The sequence below is a fragment of the Aethalodelphis obliquidens genome, unplaced genomic scaffold, assembly GCF_003676395.1.
Source record: "Aethalodelphis obliquidens isolate GAN/ISIS:26980383/991018 unplaced genomic scaffold, ASM367639v1 scaffold64, whole genome shotgun sequence".
Lineage (NCBI taxonomy): Eukaryota > Metazoa > Chordata > Mammalia > Artiodactyla > Delphinidae > Aethalodelphis > Aethalodelphis obliquidens.
Genome location: NW_020838008.1, coordinates 8,028 through 20,593, shown reverse-complemented (window position 1 = coordinate 20,593; position 12,566 = coordinate 8,028).

Here is a 12,566-nt window from a genome sequence, read left to right as displayed (position 1 = left end):
TGGCCGCTGGGCCTGCGCGTCTGGAGCCTGTGCTCCGCGGCGGGAGAGGCCGCGGCGGTGAGAGGCCCGCGTACCGCAAAAAAAAAAAAAAAAAACACTACTAGAAAGACACGTCACACGAATTCCTCTCCCCCTACTCCCCCACCACCCGGAAAAAACAAAACTCTTACAGATTATTTTAAATAAGAAATGGGCACAAGAAATACTCAAATCAATATTAATAATAAAAGTAACTTCTTAGCTTGACTGTCCTGGACTACAAGCCCCTTCTCGGTCGGGCGGTGGACGCTAGGGCAGAGATGCAACCCTACACTGCGCTAGGGAAGCTGCACGCGGCGCAGCCCGGGTCGCCATGGAAACCACGGTGGTTGGGCGGACGCGGGGCTGGTGGGCGGGGTTCCGCAGTGGCTGCTGGGGAGACGCCAGAGTGGCGGCTGGGGGCTGCGAGAAAGCTCAGGAGAAGACAGCAACTTCTGGGTTCCCATGGCCCACAAGAGCTCGGCTCCTGCTCGAGACCCAGGAAGGAAAACAGAAAGTTGCTTCCCATCCAAGAATTTCCAAATCTGCCGGATGATCAGTAGCACTTGCTTAGAAACCTAGACCCCAGGTTCCCAGTGCTGCTGCCTTAGCAAATCAAAATCTCCGCGGCGAGGATCCGGAGTCTGCATTTAACCAGGTGCTTTATAGGGTCGGGAGGTTGGGAGACAACGGGTCCGCCTCTTCTGTTTTCTCAGCCCCCCCCCGTAATAGTTAAAGAATATGCACCCTAATTTCCTCCCCAGCAGCTTTCTAGGAGGGGCATTCCTGCGAGCTGGAAATGCAGAGCCCGTTCAGTTTCTTGAACTGAACTGCAAGCTGATTGGAAGCGTCGCTGTTTTTTGCGGGTTTCCCACTTGGGGGCAGCCTCGTCCTTCGCTCCTGTTCATTTGGCAAAGCAGTGGCCCACGGTATATAGTCCAGTTAATTCCGGCTTCAGTGTCCTTAATATAAGCTCTTGTAGAAAGCGGGGCATGGGTGCAGAGAGAGATGTCTCCCTAGGAGGAGTGGGACAGTAGCTGAGCCTAGGGCTCTAAATGTAAGATTCTCTTAGCTCCAATTCCTGGTTCACACTTAGGATTCAGAACAATGAATCTGTGTTTGTAAAGAAATAATGTTCTCATTGAGAATAATGCATGTGCACTAGGCAACAGATTTCTCAGCCCTCTGGGCCTTATCCTTTACTGGACAATTGGATGGGACCTCAGGATTGATTTAGACAGCCCCAGCCGGGCTTTAGAGTTAGGCCTGGACCCCTGGGAGCCATGGGCCTCATTTGCCCACTTTCAGGAGGCAGCATGGTGGTGAAACGGAAGAGGGACTCAGCTTCTGAGTAGTGGGGATTCCCATAGTATAGTCCTCCCTGAAAGTAAAAATGGAAGCTGCAAAATTTGCACAGCCTTCCTTAGAAATCTAGGGAGGCTCAGCCCAGTAGAATGGGATAACCTATGGATCTCTACAACCTTATGCATTTACCATGCTTTCTTACAATAACCTATGTTTATAGGTCTGATTTCTGTGTTATTGCATGCATGCATATAATATCACATCCAAGCTCACATAGGCTGGAAGTGATAGGGTTGAAACCTAGCAGGACCCTGTGGGGCCTTCCTGGGCACAGACGCCCTGTGTCCTGGCATCTTGTTTGTAGAAAAGCTTTAGCCTGTTAGGCCTTTCCTGAGTTCCAAGGGCAAATTTAATCAGAGAAATGAGATAATGCAAAAACAAAGGAAACAGTCCAGCAGGACAAAATAATAATAGTTTAGGCATAAAACAAAGTCAAGGACCTTTAGTTCCTCATCAAGGGCTATAGTTAAGTCCTGAGATCTATCCTTGAGTTGTTTTGCAGATACTTAAAACCCCCACCAGGTGGAAGAAGTTAACTGCGTGCTGACCTCACAGGGCTTAGACCCCAGACTGATTGGAGCCAGAAGGTTAATGGTTGAGATTCCCGAAATAGCACCCTGTTACCTCGCCATCAACCAAACAGAACTGTGCAGGAGCTGATGATAGACACTGTGACCCTCTCCCTCATACAGTTTTAAAAAACCCTTCCTTGAAAGCCATCAGGGAGTTTGGGTCTTTTGAGCATGAGCTGCCTGTTCTCCTTGCTTGGCCGCATCTTGGGTCCTTTGCAGTAACCACTGTACTTTCCTTCACCACAGCCCAGTGTCGGTAGATTTGGGTGTAGTTGTGTGTTGGGCGAGTGGACCCAAGTTTGGTTCGGTAACAGAGCCAGATCTTCCTTAGCACAAGGCAGAACCCAGGCCCAGCACCAGGCCAGCCAGCAGGGGCTGGGGAGAACAACTGGTTAACTGGTTTCATTTTCTTGGTCACCCAAGTAATCAGTGTTGCAAGATGGGAGTAGAGGGCAGTCAGCTTTCAAGCAGTGAGCAGAAGAAAGCCCCCACTGTTGGCTTTTGAGTGTGAGCAGGAGGGTAATCCTTCTTCAAAAGATATCTGGTCAGGAAAATTTAGGAAGTTCATTAAAATAAGGTCAAAGCAGTCATTTAGTGACTGACAGAATTTGCATGGAGACAGAGCAGAGAGCCAAGCTTGATTTTGAATTTCCTGGTTTCCTCGAGGGGGAGAAAGTAATGTTATTAGTCAGGAGAACCAGGGGTTCTTATTTCATATTAATTTTATAAATTTTAATTTAATTAATAAATAAATTTAATTTTAATTAAATTAAAAAAATTTGTTTTGGTGGAAAGATAACAAGTTGGTCTTGGATAGAAAGAAGCTGAAGGACTTGTGGGATATTTAGGCAGACCAAAAACAGGTGTGTTGGGGCTAGATTCTGGATTATACTAATTTGGATTACAGGTGCTACTTGAAATCATTAGCACAGGTAGGATCAGCTGCTGCAGAGAAAACTTTTTTTTTTTTTTTTTGCGGTACGCGGGCCTCTCTCTGTTGTGGCCTCTCCCGTTGCGGAGCACAGGCTCCGGACGCGCAGGCTCAGCGGCCATGGCTCACGGGGCCCAGCCGCTCCGCGGCATGTGGGATCTTCCCGGACCGGGGCACGAACCCGTGTCCCCTGCATCGGCAGGCGGACTCTCAACCACTGCGCCACCAGGGAAGCCCGAGAAAACATTTTTGCGACTAAAGAGGACAGACATCTCAGGATACCAGAGGAGAAAGAGATTTTGAAGATGACAGAAATGGTCCTTTGACATTTTTTGAGTTTCCTATCTTTTTGCCACGCTCTACACACAGACACAAAGCAAGAGCTATCTTATCCGCAAAATAGAAAGTGGAGATGGCAGCAGCAGATGGGATTTTTTCGTGCTAAGACTCAAATTCCTGAAAGCACTATGATTTTTTAGAAGCCCCCAAAACTTCTCTCTCTCATGTTTTAGGTCTCCATCAAGGAAAGGCTGAATCCCTAGAGTGAATGAATCAAAAGTTAAAAACAATAATACAAAAGTCTGTGCATTGAGCCTGCTGTTAAACGTTTGTACATTTAATCATGTGTGCTCCTGCAGGGCGCATGTGGAAGCACAACAAAGATGCTTTCTGGAGCTCAGGAGGCTGGAGCTCAGGAGGCTGCGAGGTCAGATGGCATGGAGTTCCTGCTGGAGGACTCCTTCTCCTATCAGTAGGCACATCCAGAGTGTCTTTAGTGTGCAGAGCTGTGCAGAGTTAGACAGACTCAAAGCACAAATATCCTGAGACAGAGAGACAGAGAGAGTTCCCCAGCAGTTCATGTCACTGTGTGAAATCGAGGAAGAAGTACAAGCAAAATGTGGGCATCAAAGATGAGAAGCTGAGCAAAGCTCACACGCTTGGCTGCTGAAAGAAAAGGGCCTGGGGCCTGCCACTTTCATGTGTGGTCACGATGATTAACTAGCAGGTGTCAGAAAACATCTGACAGCTCTTAGGCTTGGATAAGTGTTTGATAAAAGGCAGTATCCAACCTTCAAAAAAGTTTATCCCCAAAGTCGTTTGTATGTCTGTTGTTTGAACCTGGAAATGCTTTCATTCTCGGAACAGGTCCTCCAAATCCATTTACCCCTGTAGGCATACGTTTATTCTGTAGTCACCAACAGATATTTAGTAAGCACCTACTGTCTGCCCAGTAGAGTGTGAAGCATATAGTAGTGAACAAGCAGACAAAAATTCTGGCTGTCACGGACCTTAAATTCTAGTGGGAGGAAACAGACAATAAATACGAAGTAAGAAATAAATAAGAGAAGCGTGCTGTATTTTAGACGGGGATAAATGCAAAAGAGAAGAACCAGGTAGGGATGGGGCAAAGAAATACTGGGGCATGTAGTTAGGGTAGCCCTCACCGAAAGGGGGACATTCAAGCAAAGACCCCAGAGGTGCAGAAGTTAATTGTGCAGGTATGTGGAGGATTGAATCCAGGGCTGAGGGGAAAGCAAATGCAGAGGCCCTGAAGTGGGAGCGTGACCACGTGTTTAAAAAACAGAAAGGAGGCAGTGTGACTGGAGGGGACTGCCAGGTGGGAGAGTGTTGGGAGATGAGCTCAGAGAAGCAGTGGTCAGAGCAGTGGCTCTACAGAGTCTTGTATTCCTTTGACTTTTTCTCTGAGCTGGGAACTTGTTGAAGCATTTTGAGAAGAATGGTGTGATCTGACTTACTTTTTAAAATATTGAGATATAATTCATTTACCACTAAATTCACCCATTTACAATATAAAATTCAGTGGTTTTAGTCTATTCAGAGTTGTGCAGCCATTAGCATTATATTATTCCCGAGCATTCTCATTATCCCCAGTCAAGCTCTGTACCAATTAGGAGTCACTCTCTACCCATTCTCCCACACCCCACGTCCCTGGAAATGACTAACCTACTTCCTGTCTCTGTGAATTTGCCAACTTGGGGCATTTCATAAAAATGGAGTCATACAACATTGTGGCCCTTTGTGTCTGGTTTTTCTTTCACCTGGCATAATGTTCTCAGGATTCATTCATGTTGTAGCATGCATCAGTGTAACTGACCTGGGTTCTTGGCCTCTTTAAATTCAGGCAAGGCCTAACTGGGACTCCTGCTGCAGCAGAAGAGAACAAAACCAATTATCAGGTTCCCTTGCTCACTCCCTGAGTGGAGGCGAGTTGGTCCCTTATATGGGGTGAGGGTAAGGGCGGGTCCAGGCGTCAGGCCAGAGGGGTGGTTTGCCCACCCCTTTGGTGGTGATGTGTGCCGGGGGCATGCGCAGTACCCTGCTTCTGCTCCTGACACCTCAGAAGTGGCAGTTGGGTTTTTGGTCTTTTTGTATCTTGTTCATAATTCACCCCAACTGTGCGTGCCAGCATTTATTTTCAGTCTCTTATAGTTTCTTTGTATAGTTTGTATAGTTTCTGTTGCTCAAGGAGACATTTGTCCAGGTGCAAATGCTTGCAGCAAAGGGTCCCAGGTCCCAGCCTGTCTCATCAGTACCTCATTTTTCCCATGGCTGAATGATATCACATTCTATGGCTATACCACATTTTATTTATCCATTCATTAGTTGATGAACATTTGGGTAGTTTCCACTCTTTGTGCTATTGTGGATAATGTCACAAATATTCAAGTTCAACTATTTTCATGTGAACATATGTTTTCAGTTTTCTTGGGTATATACCTAGGAGTGGAATTGCTGGGTTATATGGTAATTCTGTATTTAACTTTTTAAGGAACTGCCAAACTATTTTTCAGAGCAGCTGTACTTCAGCAATGCATGAGAGTTTCAATTTCTCCATATCCTCACCATCTTTCTTTTTAAGGCATCCTAGCATGTATTTCATTGAACTTTTGATTTGCATTTCCCTAAAGACTAATGATGTGAAACATCTTTTCATGTGCTTAGTGGACATTTGTATATCTTCTTTGGAGAAATATCTATTCATATCTGTTACTCACTTTAAAACTGGGTTATTTTTGTTTTTACTGAATTGTAACATTTATTTTAGATACTAGACTCTTAACAGATGTATGATTTAAACATATTTTCTCCCATTCTCTCGGTTGTCTTTTTCACTTTCTTTATGGGGTCCTTTGAAGCACAAAAGTGTTTAATTTTGATGAACTCCATTTTTTATTTTGTTGATAGTGCTTTCATTGTCATATTTGAAAACCATTGCCTAATTTAAGATTACTGAATTTTATTCCTGTGTTTTCTTTTAAGAGCTCTTATATTTAGACCTTTGATCCATTTTGAGTTAATTTTTAAATTTGGTGTGAGGAATAGGTACAACTTCATTACTTTCTGTGTGGCTATCCAGTTGTCCTTTTGGTGTAAAGGCTGTTCTTTCCCCTTTTAATTGTCTTAGTACCCTTGTCAAAAATCAATTGTCCATAAACATATGGGTTTATCTCTGGAGTCTCAATTATATTTCACGAATCAACCTATCTATCCTTATGCCAGTTCCATACTGCCTTGAGTAGTGTAGCTATGTATTAATTTTTGAAATCCAGAAGTGTGAGTCCTCCAACTTCGTTCTTCTTTTTTGAGATTGTTTTGGCTATTCTGGGTGCCTTGCATTTTCGTATGAAATTTTAGGACCAACTTGCCAATTTCTGCAAAACAGACAGCTGGGATTTCGATAAGCATTGCCTCCAATCTGGAAATCAGTTGGGTGAGTATTGCCATCTTAATATTACTGAATCTTCTAATCCATGAATATGGGACGTATTTCCATATATTTAGGTCTTCTTTAATTTCTTTCAATGATATTTTGTTGTTACGGTGTACAAGTCTTGCACTTATTTTGTTAAATTAATCACTGAGTATTTTATTGTTTGTGATGCTATTGTAAATAGAATTGTTTTCTTAATTTCATTTTTGATTGTTCATTGCTAGATTATAGAAATACAATTGATTTTTGTATATTGATTTTGTATCCTGCAACCTTGTTGAACTCATTTGTAAGCTCTAATCATTTGTGTAATCTGTAGATTTGACAAGATCATGTCATCTGAGAATAGAGATAGTTTTAATTCTTACTTTCCAATTTGTATGCTTATTATTTTATTTCCATGTTTAATTGCCCAAGATAAAACCTCCAATGCAATGTTGAAAAGGAATGGTAAGAGAAGACATTTTCCTGATCTTTGGGGGAAAGTTTTCAGTTTTTGCCCATTAAGCATGATGATAACCATAGGTTTTTCTTGACAAGATGCTCTTGACAAAGCTGAAGAAGTTTCTATATTTTCCTAGTTTGTTGGGTGCTTCTATCATGAAAAGATGTTGGATTTTGTCAAATACAGGCATACCTCAGAGATATTGCAGGTTCAGTTCCAGACAACCACAATAAAGTGAATATTGCAATAAAGTGAGTCATGAATATTGGGGTTTCCCAGAGCATATAAAAGTTATGTTTACACTATAGTGTAGTCTATTAAATGTGATAGCATTATGTCTAAAAAATGTACCTACCTTAATTAAAAAATACTTTATTGCTAAAAATGCTAACCATCATCTGAGCCTTCAGCTAGTTGTAATCTTTTTGCTGGTGGAGGGTCTTGCCCCGATGTTGATGGCTGCTGACTGATCAGGATGGTGGTTGCAGAAGGTTGGGGTGTCTGTGGCAATTTCTTAAAATAAGACAACAACGAAGTTTGCACATCAATTGACTCTTCACAAACAATCTCTCTGTAGCATGTAATGCTGTTTGATAGCATTTTACCCACTTCTTTCAAAACTGGAGTGAATCGTATACTCTCCTGTTACTTTATCAACTAAGTTTATGTAATACTCTAACTACTTTGTTGTCATTTCAACAGTCCTCATAGCTTCTTCACCAGGAGTAAATTCCATCTCAAGAAACCACTTTCTTTGCTCGTTCATTAGAAGCACCTCCTCATCCATTAAAGTTTTATCATGAGATTGAAGCAATTCAGGCACGTCTTCAGGCTCCACTTCCAGCTCTCTTGCTATTTCCGCCACATCTGCAGTTACTTCCTTCACTTAAGTCTTGAACCCCTCAAAGTCATCCATGAGGGTTGGAATTAGCTTCTTCCAAACTCCTGTTAATGTTGATATTTTGACCTCTTTCTACAAATCACAAATGTTCCTGATGGCATCTATAATGGTGAATCTTTTTCAGGGGGTTTTCAATTTACTTTGCCCAGATCCATCAGAGGAATCACACTATCTATGGCAGGTATAGCCTTATGAAATGTATTTCTTAAATAAGACTTGAAAATCAAAATTACTTCTTGATCCACTGGCTGCAGAATGGTTGTTTTGTTAGCAGGCATGAAAACAACATTGATCTCACTGTACATCTCCATCAGAATTCTTGGGTGACCAGGTGCATTGTCAATGAGCAGTAAAATTTTGAAAGGAGTCTTTTTTTTCTGAGCAATAGATCTCAACAGTGGGCTGAAGATATTCAGTAAACCATGTTGTAAGCAAGTGTGCTGTCATCCAGGCTTTGTTGTTTCATTGATAGAGCACAAGCAGAGTAGATTAAGCATAATTATTAAGGGCCCTAAGATTTTTGGAATGGTAAATGGGTACTGGCTTCAACTTAAAGTCACCAGCTGCATTAGCCCCTAACAGGAGAGTCAGCCTGTCCTTTGAAGGTTTAAAGTCAGACTGACTTCTTCTTTCTAGCTATGAATGTCCTAGATGGCATCTTCTTCTGTTTTGTCTACATTGGAATGCTATTATTTAAGCCACTTTCATATATTTTCTCAGCTAGGATCTTCTGGACAACTTACTGCAGCTTCTACATCAGCACTTTCTACTTCACCTTGCACTATTCTGTTATGGAGACGGCTTTTTTCCTCAAACCTCATCAACCAACCTCTGCAGGTTCAAACTTTTCTTCTGCAGCTTCTTCACCTCTCTCAGCCTTCATAGAATTGAAGTGAGTTAGGGCCTTGCTCTGGATTAGGTTTTGGTTTAAGAGAATCTTGTGGCTGGTTAGATCTTCTATCCAGGCTGCCAAAACTGTCTCCACATCAGCAATAAGGCTGTTAAGCTTTCTTATCATTTGTGTGTTCACTGGAGTAGCCCTTTTAATTTTCTTCAAGAACTTTTCCTTTGTATTCACAACTTGGCCATTTGACGCATAGAGGCCTCGCTTGGGGCCTCTGTCAGCTCTAGACATGCCTTCCTCCTTAAGCTTAATCATTTCTAGCTTTTGATTTAAAGTGAGAGACATGTGACTCTTCCTTTCACTTGAATAATTAGAGGCCAATTATAGGGTTGTTAATTGGCCTAATTTCAATATTGTTGTGTCTCAAGAAATAGGGAGGCCCAAGGAGAGGGAGAGAGATGGGAAACAGCTGGTCAGTGGAGCAGTCAGAATGCACACATCTATCTAAGTTCGCCGTCTTAAATGGTTGTGGTCTGTGACACCCCAAAGCAATTATTAATACGGTAGTAACATCAAAGATCACTGATCACAGATCACCATAACCAATATCATAATGATGAAAAAGTTTGAAATATTGTAAGAATTGCCAAAATGTGCCACAGAGACATGAAGTGAGCAAATGCTGTTGGAAAAGTGGTGCCGATAGACTTGCTCAACACAGGGTTGCCACAAACCCTAAGCTTGTAAAAAAAAAAAAAAAAAAACTCTCTCTGTAAAGTGTGATAAAGTGAAGCATAATAAAATGAGGCATGCCTGTACTTTCTCCATATCTATTGAAATGATTATAATTTTTTGTTCTTTATTTTATTAATATGGTATGTTACACTGATTGCTTTTCATATATTGAATCAACATTGCATTCCTGGAATAAATCCCACTCGGTCATAGTGTATTAATTACCCTTTTTATATGTTGCTGGAGTCTGTTTGCTTACATTTTATTGAGGATCTTTGCATCTATATTCATAAGTGATATTGGTCTGTAGTTTTCTTGTGATTTCTTTATTTGTTTTGGTATCATGGTAATGATTTGCGAAGTGTCCCTTCCTTGTATATTTTTTACAGGAGTTCCTTAACTCTTCTTTAGATGTTTGGTAGAATGAACCAGTGAGGCCGTTGGAGCCTGGGCTTTTCTTTGTGGGAAGTTTTTGATTACCAGTTCAATCTCTTTATTTGTTATAAGCCTATTCAGATATCCTATTTCTTCTTGATTCAGTTTTGGTAGTTTGTGTCTTTCTAGAAATTTATCCATTTCATCTACATTATCTAATCTGTTGGCATACAACAGTTAATATTATTCCCTTATAACCCTTTTTATGTTTGTAAGGTCAGAAATAGTATCTTTCATTTCTGATTTTAGTAATTTGAGTATCTTCTTTTTTTCTTGTCAGTTTAGCTAAAAAATTGTCAGTTTTGTTTATCTTTTCAAAGAACCAACTTTTGGTTTTATTTATTTTCTGTATCAATTATCTATTCTCTAATTTATTTCTGCTCTAATATTTATTCTCTCCTCAATTCTGCCTGCTTTGGGTTTAGTTTGCTCTATTTTTTCTAGTTATGAAGGTGGAAGGTTAGTTTATTTGAGACCTCTTCTTTTTAACATAGGCATTTACAACTATAAATTTCTCTTTGATCACTGCTTTTATTGCATCCCATAAGTTTTGATATGTTGTGTTTTTGTTTTCATTCATCCCAATGTATTTTCTAATTTCCCTTGTGACTTCTTCTTTGATCCACTGTTTGTTTAAAAGTGTGTTTAATTTCCGCACATCTGTGAATTTTTCATATTTCCTTCAGTTATTGATCTCTAATTGTGGTATACTATAAACGGCATATAGTTGGGTGATTCTGTCAATATCTTTTAACTGGAGTGTTTAGTCCACTAACACTTAATATAATTACTGATAATACTTGCATCTGCCATTTTTCTATTTGTATTCTATACGTCTTATGTCTTTCATTTCTCTCTTCTTCCGTTACTGCCATCTTTTGTACTAAATATTTATTTTCTAGTGTACCATTTTAATTTCCCTGTCACTTATTTTCCTATGTGACTTGAGTCATTTTCTTAGTGGTTGCCCAGGGGATTACAATTAACATGTTAGTTTATAGCAATCTGGTTCATATTAATACCAGCTGTATTTCAGTGATATACTTTGCTCCTATACAGCTTTGTGCCTCTGTGCCAACCTTCATGTTGTTATTGTAATACACATTACATCCTTGTACATTGTACAGCCATCAACATAGATTTACGATTATCACTTTATGCAGTTGCCTGTTTAAATAATAGAGGAGAAAAAGAGTTACAAAAACTATTCATATTTATGTTTAATATTTACCTATTGATTTAGCTCTATCAGTTTCTTCATGTGCGTTGGAGTTACCATCTAGTGTTTTTTTATTTCAGTTTGAAGGACTTTTTAATATTTCTTGTAGGGCAGGTTTCTTGGTGACAGATTTTCTGTTTATCTGGGAATATCTTAATCCCTTCTTCATTTTTGAAGGGTAGTTTTGCCGGGTATAGAATTCTTGGTTGATAGTCTTTTTCTTTTAGTACTTGAAATATGTCATCCCAGTTCATTCTGGCCTCCACGTTTTCTAATGAGAAATCAAGTGTTAGCCTTTCTAAGGATCTCTTACTTGATGCTGCTTTCAAGATTGTCTCTTTGTGTTTGTCTTTAGGTGTTTGATTATATGTCTAATTGTGGATCTCTTTGAGTTTATCCTACTTGGAGTTGGTGGAGCTATTTGGGTGTGTACTGTTTTTCATCAAATTTGCGATGTTTTCAGCCATTTCTTCAAATATTCTTTCTGCCTCTTTTTCTCTCTCCTTTCCTTCTGGGAATCCCATTATGATTATGTTAGTACACTTGATGGTGTCTTACAGACCTCTTAGGATTTGTTCAAATTTCTTTATTCTTTTTATTTCTCTTCCCCAGACTGGATAATCTCAATCAACCTATTTTCAAGTTTGCACATTCTTTCTGCTAGTTCAGATCTGCTGTTGAGCCTGTCTATTGATTTTTTTCATTTCAGTTGTATTTTTCAAATCCAAAATTTCTGTTTGGTTCATTTTATAATGTCTATCTCTATTGATGTTGGTTCATTTCATAATTTCTATCTCTATTGATGTTTATTTGGAAAGACATTAATCTCATACTTTTATTTAGTTCTTTAGACATTCAGTCATATTTGAAATAGATGATTTAAAGCCTTTGTCTATTAAGTCCCACATCTGTCCTCCCTCAGGGTTAGTTTTTATTTGTTCCTTTTATCCCCTTGTTTATGGGCCATATTTTCTTCTCTCTTTGTGTGTCTCATAATTTTTTGTTGAAAAATGTACATTTTCAATAATGTATTGTAGAAGTTTTAGAATTCAGAATTTCCCCCTCTTCACTGTCTGTTGTTATTGCTGTTTGTTGTTTATTTAGTGACTCTTCTGAACTAATTATGTCAAGTCTGTATTCTTTGTCAGCTACTGAAGTCTCTGCTTGCTCAGGTTAGTTCTCAGCTAACGATTGGACAGATATTTCTGTAAATGTTGGGAACCAATAAGTCTCCCAGTTTTTGCTAATGGGCAATGTGTGTGTGTGTGTGTGTGTGTGTGTGTGTGTGTGTGTGTGTGTGTGTGTGAGTGAATGTGTGTCTTTAACACAACTGCCAGGCAATTGACAACTCTGCCTTAAGTTTCACTT